Here is a 13,148-nt window from a genome sequence, read left to right on the forward strand (position 1 = left end):
TGGCCACCTAATGAGAAGGAAGGACTCACTGGAGAAGAGCCTAATGCTGGGAAAGATTGAGGGCAAGAGAAGAAGGGGACGACAGAGAATGAGGTGGCTGGATGGAGTCCCTGAAGCAGTAGGTGTGAGCTTCAATGGACTCCAGAAGATGGTAGAGGACAGGAAGGCCTGGAGGAACGTTGTCCATGGGGTTGTGATGGGTCGAACATGACTTTACAACTAACAACAACAACCACACAAGGCTGACATCAAGTTTCTTGATTCTTGAGTCTCTTTCTCACCTTTCCTTCTTTCTCCATAAGGGAATCTTTTCAGCCAATCTCGTTTAATAAAAAGTAGGGGGCTCACAAGAAAGGCACACATTCTGGTGAAAGAGAAGTTCCTCGAGGATGGGCTTCAGTATAAATCTTAAAGCTCGGAAGACTATAAACCTCTTGTCCTGGTGACCAACCCAGATTGGATCCTGCAACATTATCCTGGGACATGTATATTTGCTTCTTTCGTATAAGCTATTTTATTACAAACCACATGCCACAAAGGAGTCCCTTGATATTGGGGGGAAGCCCTTCAAAATCTGAGGACCCAATTTGACAAAATTTCTTAAAAATACGATATCGTGTGTCTCTCCTAGCTAGAAAAGCTGACCGAAATGTTAAACGTAAATACACAGCATTTACCATCCAAAGCAACTTGGGAGTTGATTTATGCAATAGCGTGATTATAGCATTATGACTGTTGATTACATTTTTATGGGATGATGTATCTTTGATTGCTGCGTTATTGTGTATTTATATATTGCGGCTTGGGGCTGAAACAATTTAGTTCACATAAAAGTCTTAACGAAATAAACCAACAATGGACATTGTATTTTAATTTTAAACTAGGAAAAGGATGCACAGGTAGGCTCTTGGTTCAACAAGCGTGGTAAAATTTTTCAGCCATTGGATGGATATTACTGGGCTTGGACATTCATTTATTTTTCATCTGTGCATTAAACCTACCACTTAATCTCTTGGCACCTATATCTGTCTCAGCTTATATATCTGCCTCCTAAAAAAGCCAGCTGGAGCAGGGAGAGAAAGATGTAAAAGATTCATTCATTTTTTTCCCCCTGCAATTTCCCTGCTCTCCTTCAGCAAAAGTTTTATGTCTTTTGTCCAGCAGATTGATCATTTGGTTTCCCGAATGTCCAGCAATTAAAGTGGCATAGAAGCACTCGTGATAAACGAGGATATAATATCAATATTTTTATTTATGCTTTTGCTATGTACTCCTCCTCAAAATCTGCTTTGGAATTTGCATTTGATTGGTCATGTTACTTTTTGCTAACACTGATGTTCCCTAGTGGATTTGGAGAGGTTGCTTTAAAAAGCTCTGCAGAGTTCTGCTTTAGATGTTGGTGCAGTCTATACATTGAAAATGAAAAGCAACAACAACAACAACAAATTTTTAAAATCACGGTTTTTATCACCTCTCTTTCAAAAAATAAAATAAAATACAGAGATAATGGGATAAACATCTAGATGCGCTTGTATGTTTGCTATAGTCCCTTAATCCAGGAGGCAATACAGCAATTGACATTTCTTATCTGAAGCTGGTTTATTGAGAGTGCCTGTGTTATCGTAAAACACATTTGCTTGCTAGAGCACTTCATTATGAGAAAAGAGCTGCCATTAATGCAAATTTCTTTTCTTACACTCGCCAGGACCAAATTCTATTTTTTTAATGGCCTTATTTTTTTTGCCACCCCAGATCTGCAAGACTCATTTTCCTAGCCTCCTGTCTTTCAGTCTGCAGCCTGGTTGATGACTCAGTTACAATTTTTGGCTCCATTTCGTTGCATTGCATGGCGTTTAGGACAGTTCTTTCTTTAGGTCAGCTAAAATTCTTCTCTGCTGAATGTTTTCTAACTGGAATCTGATTCCCCACCCCACCCCACCCCCTCCAGCTCTTATCTCTTCATTCAGTTGGGCATTCAAATTAGTCTCAGGGGATTCAGTGGGTCTTTCTGGTGTCAGTTTGTGACACTTCCTGGATGCCTGAGGAAAAGCAAGAGAAACGAGTGATCCTTAATACAGGATTGAACCCCTGACGGAATTCTCAATATGAGATCTCATTTTAATAGTGGTGTACAGGACACTGCAGTTCATCATCTTGGAAGTTACGTCTTCTGAGTCGGGCAGTCAGGACACAGCCATATCAATGGTTTTGCCTCTAGAAAGCCACTGATTGCAGGTACCCTAACTCAGGGCTTTTCAACCAGTGGTACGGGTACCACCTGTGGTACATTGGCACTTGGCAGGTGGTACGCGACCATCCTAGAAAAGGGGTAGCTGGGGAGGGGAATGAGATGAACCAGTAGCAGCACTGCACAAGCCTGAGCGAGAGATGGCTGGAGCTGCAGGGCTGTCAGGGCTCAGTGGAAGCGCCAGGATCAGCATCAGGCTCCAGATGGAGCTTGGCACTGATCCTGGGGCTTCTGAGCCCAGAAAAAGCACCGTTCAGCTGGAATGTTGCAGCATCTCCAGGGTCTTGTGATTTACATTCAGATGCTTGGCAACTGATTCATATTTATGATGGTCACAGTGTCCCAGGGTCATGTGAAGTGACCCAAACCTGCTTCAACCACCCAGCAGATGGGGGAGGGAAATAAAAACCAAACACCCCCCACCCCACCCCCGCTGCCAATCCTCAACAGAAATGCTCACAACAATGAAAACCTCGGACAGGAGGAAGAGCGCCGCCGGGTGGGCAGGCAGGTGTCTTGCTCGGCTGTGGCTTGGGGGGCACTTTTTTCAGTGCTATTGTAACTTCGAACAGTCGCTAAGCGAACTGTTGTAAGTCGAGGACTACCTGTACTTCATCATTTTTTCCCCATTTTTTTGGTCATCAAGTTTTTGACACCTTGCTAGGTGACTGGTGGTACTCAGATATTGCCATATCCTAAAAGTGGTACAATGGGTGAAAAGGTTGAAAAGCCCTGCCCTGAATCTACTGACTGCTTGTTCTGTAGTTGGCAGCAGGATCAAAGGAAAGAAAGGAGCAAGTGTCTATGGAGATTCTCCGTCATGCAGGTCATAGTTATCCCAAAAGTGCTTTTCTGAACAGCCCTCTGTTCAACATCTATCTCCTGTCTACAACCGTCCTTTTAGCAGTTCCAAGAAGGCTCCACACCCATTTGCACTACTCTGGTGACCCTGATGACGTAGATAAATCTCCAGGCGGCATCAACGACTCTCTAAAAAGAATGCAAATGACCAGCTGTCTGCAAGGAGAATAAATCCTTCCATTCCCCCACCATCCAGTCAGAGCTGTAGAAGCTTCTTGGATGAGAAGTGAAATGTCTTCAAATGAAAACAAGAAATTCCAGTTGCCTTGTGGAAAAGCACCTTTGGGATAAAAGGAGCAAAATGCAGTAACTGGATGCTATATTCAAAGAAAAGAACATATCTAATTTTGCTTACATTTGGAAACCGTTTCTGGGTTTTGTGCTTGTGATAGAAAAAAAAACTTTGATTCTGGTTTTGCTGATTAGGTTCGTTGTTATAGAAATAGCTAGTATATGTGATTGTGTAAAAGTAAAAAGTTGAGGTTTAATGTTATTAGCTTCTACTGTAAGAAAAGGGATCAGGAATCAATGCTTGTCCCCCCCCTTTTCCCCCTTCTATCCCAACTTTCTCCATTTACCTCCCTAGTGTCCCATTATTTTCATCTTCTTTATATTTTATACTCTGATAAACTAATAAAAAAAGAATTAAACCTTTTGTCTGATGCTATATGCCAGTGGTGGCGAACCTATGGCATGCGTGCCAGAGGGGGCACTCAGAGCCCTCTTTGTGGGCATGTGTGTCATGTCTCAGAGATGGCAACTGTCCCTCTTCAACCACTTGCCCAAGGTCCCATGAGGCCAGATGCATCCCGGCACAGCTGGTTTCCCTCCCCCCCTGTCCCGTCCCTTCTGGCTTCACATGCTCTCCTTTTCCCAGGCATGACCCACTGCATTGCCTCCTCTGCTGTCAGCTAGCTGTCCAGAGTGCGCCGGTTGAGGAGCTGGTGGGCTGTGCCTGCTGACAGACACTGTCGACCTCCATCCGCTTGCTGGCCTCTGTGTGCAGGGGCTGATGGTATCAGGCAGCAGCTGCACTGGCCCCTACCTCGCCTTGCCTTGCCCCTTGGCAATTGGCACACCCACCCTGCCTCGCCTCGCCTCACCCCGCAGGATGAGCCTCCGGCCCACCGCCCCACCTGCCAGAGACCCCCTGGATCTTCCCCAAACCTGCCCAGCCCCCAGAGGCATCCCTTCCCATGAGAAACATCGAGCTAACCACACCCACTTTGGCCACACCCAACCAGTCTGCCATGACCACCACAGCCACGCCCACCCAGTGGGCCATGTCCCACCTGACACCCGGCGATAAATAAGTGGGTTTTGGGTTGCAGTTTGGGCACTCGGTCTCTAAAAGGTTCGCCATCACTGCTATATGCTATAAAAACCTCACCAACATCTGGAGGGCTTCCTTTGGTCCACGCCCTAGAGAAGTTCAACCCTGATTGCTCTTTAGAAGGCCAGATCCTGAAGTTGAAGCTGAAATACTTTGGCCACCTAATGAGAAGGAAGGACTCACTGGAGAAGAGCCTAACGGTGGGAAAGGTTGAGGGCAAGAGAAGAAGGAGACGACAGAGAATGAGGTGGCTGGATGGAGTCACTGAAGCAGTAGGCGTGAGCCTAATGTAAAGTCTGCAGCGGGTTCCCGGTAAAGAGGACAGCAGGCTTAGGTATGATCAGCTGTTTATTGCTCCACAGGAACAAACAAGTATGTTTTGAACCCCCTTATATAGTGGTGCTGGCGAGCCTCTGGCCAATCCCCGCTCGCGGATTCTCCCGCCGTTTTGGTGTAAGCCAATCCGTGCGGACCACATGCACAGCTGTCATCGGTAGCCGCGTGTGGAGCTGTCAGCTGTCAAAAGCTGTCACTTGCGTTTCTTTAAGTTTAACAGTGTTTAACTCACATATATTACACCTAAATGGACTCCAGAAGATGGTAGAGGACAGGAAGGGCTGGAGGAACGTTGTCCATGGGGTCGCGATGGGTCAGACATGACTTTGCAACTAACAACAACAAGTACATAGGATAGCAACCGCTTGGACGGGGTAGAGCCCACTTGTATTCAGGTATGTAGGACGTGATGTTCTCATAAGGGCTTTCCTTTCTTTGAGATAAGCCCAATGGTCTTCAGCACATCTTTTGATGTGGTCTCTCATTGCGTAACCCAAACAAAGCCACCCTCGGGGGTTAATAGAATGAAGTCTGGCAGCTTTGACACTAAGAAACGCAGGCAGTTCTAATAAAGGTGGACCTGCTGGGGGCCCGTAGGGAAAGATGAACCTCTTTGAGTCAAGATACCTGAAGCCTCGCCTTGGACTTATGTCTACCCAGAGGAGGTTGCCATGGCAACCCCTCCCAGTTCTTGGGGGAAAGCCAGGTACGCCCATTTCTCCTGTGTATTCTAGGAACCAGGCATTACCAAATATTTCTCAATAACCCTGGAAACCTTATCCTTTCTTGCTGCAATCCATCTCCCTCGCAGCAAAATTACCGTGTAAATAATTGAAACCATTTAAATGTGTTCCGTTTTCTGCCTGGTTCAAAGAGCTGCCCTTTCAGGATCCTGAAAATGGGAAGATGTGATCCTTCGCTTGTGCGCTTACTAAATTTCGTTGTGACCGACAGGAGCAGCAGCAGAACAACAGCCACAGTGTTCATCTTATGGGCGTGACCATTTTGTTGCAATTCGACACACAGAGAAAGAGATTATATAGCATTATACTGTACTGAATATTCTAATCCACTGCAAACGAAGTGGAAGTAAAATAGAGACAGAACTGATTTTGGAACAATATAAAGTACCTTTGTGGGGATGCCCTTACATCTAATTCTTTACAGCAGCTGGAGGAGTCATTTTGTTCACTAAATGTATGAAATAACAGTGAAAAATGTAATCTAAATTTTACATCATTTGGATGTGGGAAGGTATTGACTTGATGCCCCTCTGATTCTCAGAATAGAATAACAAAATAACAGAATAACAGAATTGGAAGGGACCTTGGAGGTCTTCTAGTCCAACCCCCTGCTCAGACAAGAGACCCTATACCATGTCAGTCAAATGGCTGTCCATTGTCTTCTTAAAAACCTCCAGTGTTGGAGCACCCACAACTTCTGGAGGCAAGTTGTTCCACTGATTAATTGTTCTAACTGTCCGGAAATTTCTCCTTAGTTCTAGGTTGCTTCTCTCCTTGATTAATTTTCATCCATTGCTTCTGGTCCTGCCTTCAGGTACTTTGGAGAATAGTTTGACTCCCTCTCCTTTGTGGCAACCCCTGAGATATTGGAACATGGCTATCATGACACACCTAGAACACTGCTATCATGTCATCATGCAGGAATGAGTATCTCTCGGTCTGTCTTGTGTTGGCAGTTCTCCAATTGTCTAAAGCAGGGGTCCCAAACCCCCAGTCCATGGACCAGTACTGGGCCCCAGCATGCCAGCAACCGGTCCACACAAATAAGCAAAGCCCCATCCATGAGGTGCAAGCAGAACACAAAACCGCACATCCTCCAGTCCATGGAAAAACCTTTCTCTATGGAACTGGTCCCTGGTGCCCAAAAGGTTGGGGACCTCTGGTCTAAAGGAAGGGCCAAATTCAGAATGGTGTAGTGGTTAATTTCCAAGACTTTGACGGCTCCAGATTAGCCTGTAAAGATGCTGTGTAGGGAGCTCTGCCTTCTAAAAATGCCCCATGGCTGACAATATCTGCAACCCTCTTTGTATTTTTGAAGTACGGAGGTTATGAGCAAAACTCACTGTTTTAAATGGTAGTGAAGCCTCATGGAAATACCCCTACTTCTGGGTAGGGTTTCAATTACAGGGAAAGTTTTGAACATGGTGATGGGTTGTTCTTGGAGTTGACAAAAATACGCAGAAAATTGCTTTCTGTGCAAAAAAAAAAAGATGCTTGTAAAAGGAAAGGTGCACAGCCTTGGATAAATTCCTATTTTCCTGTTTGGGATCATTCTGTAACCTCCCATTGTTGACTTGCTACCTTTCATTGTTTGCTTTGACTATCTCCTGTCGCTCTTTTTTAACATTCTGTGCCTGTGCTGCTCTAATTAAATGGAATTATTGTTATTATTATTATTATAATTCCCCTGCAATAAACTCATGTTCACCCTTCCTTTTTAAATTTCTATGCTGCAATATAAAATATGTCTCTGTGAGTCGATGCTAGCATCATATATATTCCATCATGGGATATTAATGAAAGAAACTGCCAAATTACCCATCATGCTAACATAGCAGAAGACCCATAAAAACAGCTATAAATCACATGATCTTTGCAGCCAATATTTATTCTTCAAAACATAAAAATGTGGCCTTCATGAGATATATGGCTTGAGGTTCTTGAGGCCTCCTGGTTTGATGTCATGTATAATGAAAATGTCCAGGTTAATGGCCTTATCAAGTACTAACCTTGATTTCTATACTAGCTACTTGTGTTTTGAACGCATGGTAGAAATAGTGTTGATTGTGAACACATCTCTCTTACATGCAGAATAACAGCATAACAGAATAACAGAGTTGGAAGTGATCTTGGAAGTCTTCTAGACCAACTTCCTGCTCTGGTATCATTTCAGATAAGTGTCTGTCTAGTCTCTTTTTAAAAGCCTCCAATGATGAAGCACCCACAACCTCTGAAGGCAAGCCGTTCCACTGATTACCGTATATACTTGAGTATAAGCCGACTCGAGTATAAGCCGAGACCCCCAATTTCACCCCCAAAAACTGGAAAAAGTTGTTGACTCGAGTATAAGCCGATCCGCCGTTCTGCAAGCCTCTGCCACCAGCAGAGGCTCGATCCGCCATTTTGCAAGCCTGAATACACAGGAATACCCTGTGTGGCCTTGGCTCTCCGGGAAGCCCTGGCTGTCCTCTTCCTCGCTCCACGCTGCTATTCGGGGCCCGCGCATTCCCCGGGCAAATCGCGGTGCCCAGCAGGCGAGGAAACACGCCTGCTCCAGTCACCCCCCCTTCCCTCAGGAGACGCGAAGCAAGTGACCGCCCGGAGCTTACCGAGGACTTGCTTCGGTGCTTCCAGGATCGCGCGCACCTCTCCCAAGCCGCCGCCGTCCGGAGACCTGCCGAAGTTTGGGGAGGTTTGGGGAGGTGCGCGCGCACCTCCCCAAACCTCCCCAAACGTCGGCAGGTCTCCGTTCCTCTGCGCCCTGCCTGCCTGCTTCTTTCCACAGCGGAAAGAAGCAGGCAGGCAGGGGGCGGAGGAACGGAGACCCGGCGACATTTGGGGAGGTTTGGGCGCCTCCCCAAATATCCCCAAACGTCGCCGGGTCTCCGTTCCTCTGCGCCCTGCCTGCCTGCTTCTTTCCACAGCGGAAAGAAGCAGGCAGGCAGGGCTCGGAGAAACGGAGACCCGGCGACGTTTGGGGAGGTTTGGGCGCCTCCCCAAACCTCCCCAAACGTCGCCGGGTCTCCGTTTCTCTGCGCCCTGCCTGCCTGCTTCTTTCCACAGCGGAAAGAAGCAGGCAGGCAGGGGGCGGAGGAACGGAGACCCGGCGACGTTTGGGGAGGTTTGGGCGCCTCCCCAAATATCCCCAAACGTCACCGGGTCTCCGTTCCTCTGCGCCCTGCCTGCCTGCTTCTTTCCACAGCGGAAAGAAGCAGGCAGGCAGGGGGCGGAGGAACGGAGACCCGGCGACGTTTGGGGAGGTTTAGGCGCCTCCCCAAATATCCCCAAACGTCACCGGGTCTCCGTTCCTCTGCGCCCTGCCTGCCTGCTTCTTTCCACAGCGGAAAGAAGCAGGTAGGCAGGGCTCGGAGGAACGGAGACCCGGCGACGTTTGGGCGCCTCCCCAAACCTCCCCAAACGTCGCCGGGTCTCCGTTCCTCTGCGCCCTGCCTGCCTGCTTCTTTCCGCTGTGGAAAGAAGCAGGCAGGCAGGGCGCAGAGGAACGGAGACCCGGCGACGTTTGGGGAGGTTTGGGGAGGCGCCCAAACCTCCCCAAACGTCGCCGGGTCTCCGTTCCTCCGAGCCCTGCCTGCCTGCTTCTTTCCGCTGTGGAAAGAAGCAGGCAGGCAGGGCGCAGAGGAACGGAGACCCGGCGACATTTGGGGATATTTGGGGAGGCGCCCAAACCTCCCCAAATGTCGCCGGGTCTCCGTTCCTCCGCCCCCTGCCTGCCTGCTTCTTTCCGCTGTAGAAAGAAGCAGGCAGGCAGGGCGCAGAGGAACGGAGACCCAGCGACGTTTGGGGAGGTTTGGGGAGGCACCCAAACCTCCCCAAACGTCGCCGGGTCTCCGTTCCTCCGCCCCCTGCCTGCCTGCTTCTTTCCGCTGTGGAAAGAAGCAGGCAGGCAGGGCGCAGAGGAACGGAGACCCGGCGACGTTTGGGGATATTTGGGGAGGCGCCCAAACCTCCCCAAACGTCGCCGGGTCTCCGTTCCTCCGCCCCCTGCCTGCCTGCTTCTTTCCGCTGTGGAAAGAAGCAGGCAGGCAGGGCGCAGAGGAACGGAGACCCAGCGACGTTTGGGGAGGTTTGGGGAGGCACCCAAACCTCCCCAAACGTCGCCGGGTCTCCGTTCCTCCGCCCCCTGCCTGCCTGCTTCTTTCCGCTGTGGAAAGAAGCAGGCAGGCAGGGCGCAGAGGAACGGAGACCCGGCGACGTTTGGGGATATTTGGGGAGGCGCCCAAACCTCCCCAAACGTCGCCGGGTCTCCGTTCCTCCGCCCCCTGCCTGCCTGCTTCTTTCCGCTGTGGAAAGAAGCAGGCAGGCAGGGCGCAGAGGAACGGAGACCCGGCTTCGTTTGGGGAGGTTTGGGGAGGTGCGCGCGCACCTCCCCAAACCTCCCCAAACTTCGGCAGGTCTCCGGACGGCGGTGGCTTGGGAGAGGTGCGCGCGATCCCGGAAGCTCCAAAGCCTCGGCCGCGCACAAGTCCTCGGTAAGTTTTTTTGTTGACTGGAGTATAAGCCGAAGTGGAATTTTTCAGCCCAAAAAGTGGGCTGAAAAATTCGGCTTATACTCAAGTATATACGGTAATTGTTCTCAATTTCAGGAAATTTCTCAGTTCTAGGTTGCTTCTCTCCTTGATTAGTTTCCATCCGTTGCTCCTTGTCTTACCTTATGGTGCTTTGGAAAATAGGTTGACCTCCTCCTCTCTGTGACAGCCCCTCAAATATTGGAACACTGCTATCATGTCTTCCCTAGTCCTTCTTTTCACTAGACTGGACATTCCCAAGTCCTGCAATCGTTCTTCATATGATTTAGCCTCCAGTCCCCTAATCATCTTCCAAGAAGTCTCCACACCCCTTCTGCACTCTTTCCAGCGTCTCAACATCTCTTTTATATTGTGGTGACCCAAACTGGAGGCAATATTCTCAGTGTGGTCTTCCTAAGGCTTTATAAAATAGTACTAATACTACACATGATCTTGATTCTATCCCTCTGTTAATGCAGCCTAGGATTGCATTGGCTTTTTTGTCTGCTGCCACACATTGCTGGCACTCTATTGGGCCATGTGTTCCCTGAGAAGATGGGTGGAATAAGAAATGGACAGGGGTGTTGGTCAGATAGACAATGTCTTAAATTCTGCCCAAAGTGTTATAGAATGGTGCTCTCTAGCACTATCTACTCAATCATACCAAGCATTTCTCTAAAAGGTAAAAGTTCCCCCGCACATGTGTGCTAGTCGTTTCCGACTCTAGGGGCCGGTGCTCATCTCCGTTTCAAAGCCGAAGAGCCAGCGCTTGTCCGAGGACGTCTCTGTGGTCATGTGGCCAGCATGACTAGACGCCAAAGGCGCACGGAACGCTGTTACCTTCCCACCGTAGTGGTCCCTATTTTTCTACTTGCATTTTTACGTGCTTTCAAACTGCTAGGTTGGCAGAAGCTGGGACGAGTAACAGGCGCTCACTCTAGTGATGTTGAATTTAGGTTCTCAACCCAAAACAATAAAAAATGCACAGAACTGGGGGCATGGAGTGTGGAGGAATAAGTGATCAATGATGTTGGCAATTCCCAGTTTCATGAACCACAAGGAAATAATCATTCTTGGAAAGATTAAAACTGAGATCATGTCCAGCATTCATCCTTTCTCCTTTTTTTTTTTACAAAATTCTATTCAGCTCTGCACCAGATCACCCCTTAACTTTTGGCTTTCAATTTAAACAGTTGAAATCACTTCGCTTTGTTTCACTTGAATGGCTGGGAGATACTATGAAGATGCCCATAGTGTGGAAATGGGTCAGGCTTTGCATCCGGTTCAATCATACCTATATAAAAACACTGCACTAGCTTCAAAATCATTACATGTTCAATAAATGGAAGTGGGCGGCACAATGGCTCAGGGGTTAAGATGCTGGGTTTGTCAACTGGCTGACAGCCAAGGTTTGAGACCTGAGCACCACATGATGGGATGAGCTCCTGTTACTCGCTTCAGCTCCTGCCAACCTAAGCAGTATGAAAGCATGCAAATGTGAGTAGATAAATAGGTACCACTTTAGTAGGAATATTACCATGTTCTGTATTTTCATGCAGGCTACATGATGATGGAAATGTCTCTCAGACAATGTAGGCTTCCTTGGTTGAGAATTGGGGATGAACACCACTCCCATGAGTTGGTCATGAGTGGACAGGGGAGACCTTTATGCCTTCTTTAAATGAAAATAACTCCCAAACTCTTCCTGAGGTGAAAACTAATCCAACACACTTCTCTTGTGGGGCTCTTTTGAACTATCACCCCAAATCTCTTTTTCTAATTCCTTTTTAAATGAGTGCCACATTCCTCTCTTTTTGGACCTTTTACCATCACTTAATAAAGTTTTTTTTTCTATTTTTTATTTATGGTGACAATAAAGTGTTTGGCAGATGTATACATTTGACTTACATTCAAATTAGGGCACAGATTGCTTAGAAATTATGATTAAAAGAATAAACATTAATATTTATCACATCAATATTACATCAAATTATCAATTACTTGGAATTCACTTTTAGATGCCCAGAGGTTTCTATTACTGCTCAGAGCTGTAAATATTCTAGAAACTCAATATGCCAGAAAAAGATGCCTGGTAAATGCTGTGGAAGTATTTGATTGAGAGAAGATATAGTTCAAGATTTGGACATGGCTATTATGTGGGTGGCTTAAAGATTCAATATCCGGAAAGGAATGTTCCAACAGTCAGAAAGCCAGAATGTAAGATAATATAATTATAGTCTTGTTCTTACACCCAGAACTGTCTTCCCGGAGATAACTTTTTCCCCCAAACATACCACCGCTATAATGCTCATAATATGACAGTTACGTAGGTACATGTTTGGCTTAAAAATCTTACTTAAACAATCCTCATCAGTGGATCCTCAGTGTAGAGAAGGTTAAAAGATGCATTCTTAGATCGTCTATTGTTCAATATTCTTATGAAAGATTTAATAATAATAAAGTTGGAAGGGACCGTGAAGGTCATCTAGTCCAACCCCCTGTTCAGGCAGGAAACCCTATACCATTTTAGACAAATGGCTGTCCAGTCTCTTCTTAAAAACTTCCAGTGTTGGAGCATTCACAGCTTCTGGAGGCAGGTTGTTCCACTGGTTACTTGTTCTGTCAGGAAGTTTCTCCTTTGTTCTAGGTTGCTTCTCTCCTTGACTAGTTTCCATCCGTTGCTTCTTGTCCTGCTTTCAGGTGCTTTGGAGAATAGCTTGACTCCCTCTTCTTTGTGGCCACCCCTGAGATATTGGAACACTGCTATTATGTCACCCCTCACCCTTCTCTTTGTTAAACTACACATACCCAATTCCAGCAACCGTTCCCTATATGTTTTAGCCTCCAGTCCCCCAATCATCTTTGTTGCGCTTCTCTGTACTCTTTCTAGAGTCTCAACATCTTTTTTACATCGTGGTGACCAAAACTGGATGCAGTACTCCAGGTGTGGCTTTAGCAAGGCATTGTAAAGTGGTATTAGTACTTCATGTGATCTTGATTCTATCCCTCTGTTAATGCAGCCTAGCACTGTGTTGGCTTTTTTGGCAGCTGCAGCACACTGCTGGCTCATATTGAAGTGATTGTCCACTAGGACTCCAAGA

This window comes from Vipera ursinii (genome assembly GCF_947247035.1).
Source record: "Vipera ursinii genome assembly, chromosome: 4".
NCBI classification, from domain to species: Eukaryota; Metazoa; Chordata; class Lepidosauria; order Squamata; family Viperidae; genus Vipera; species Vipera ursinii.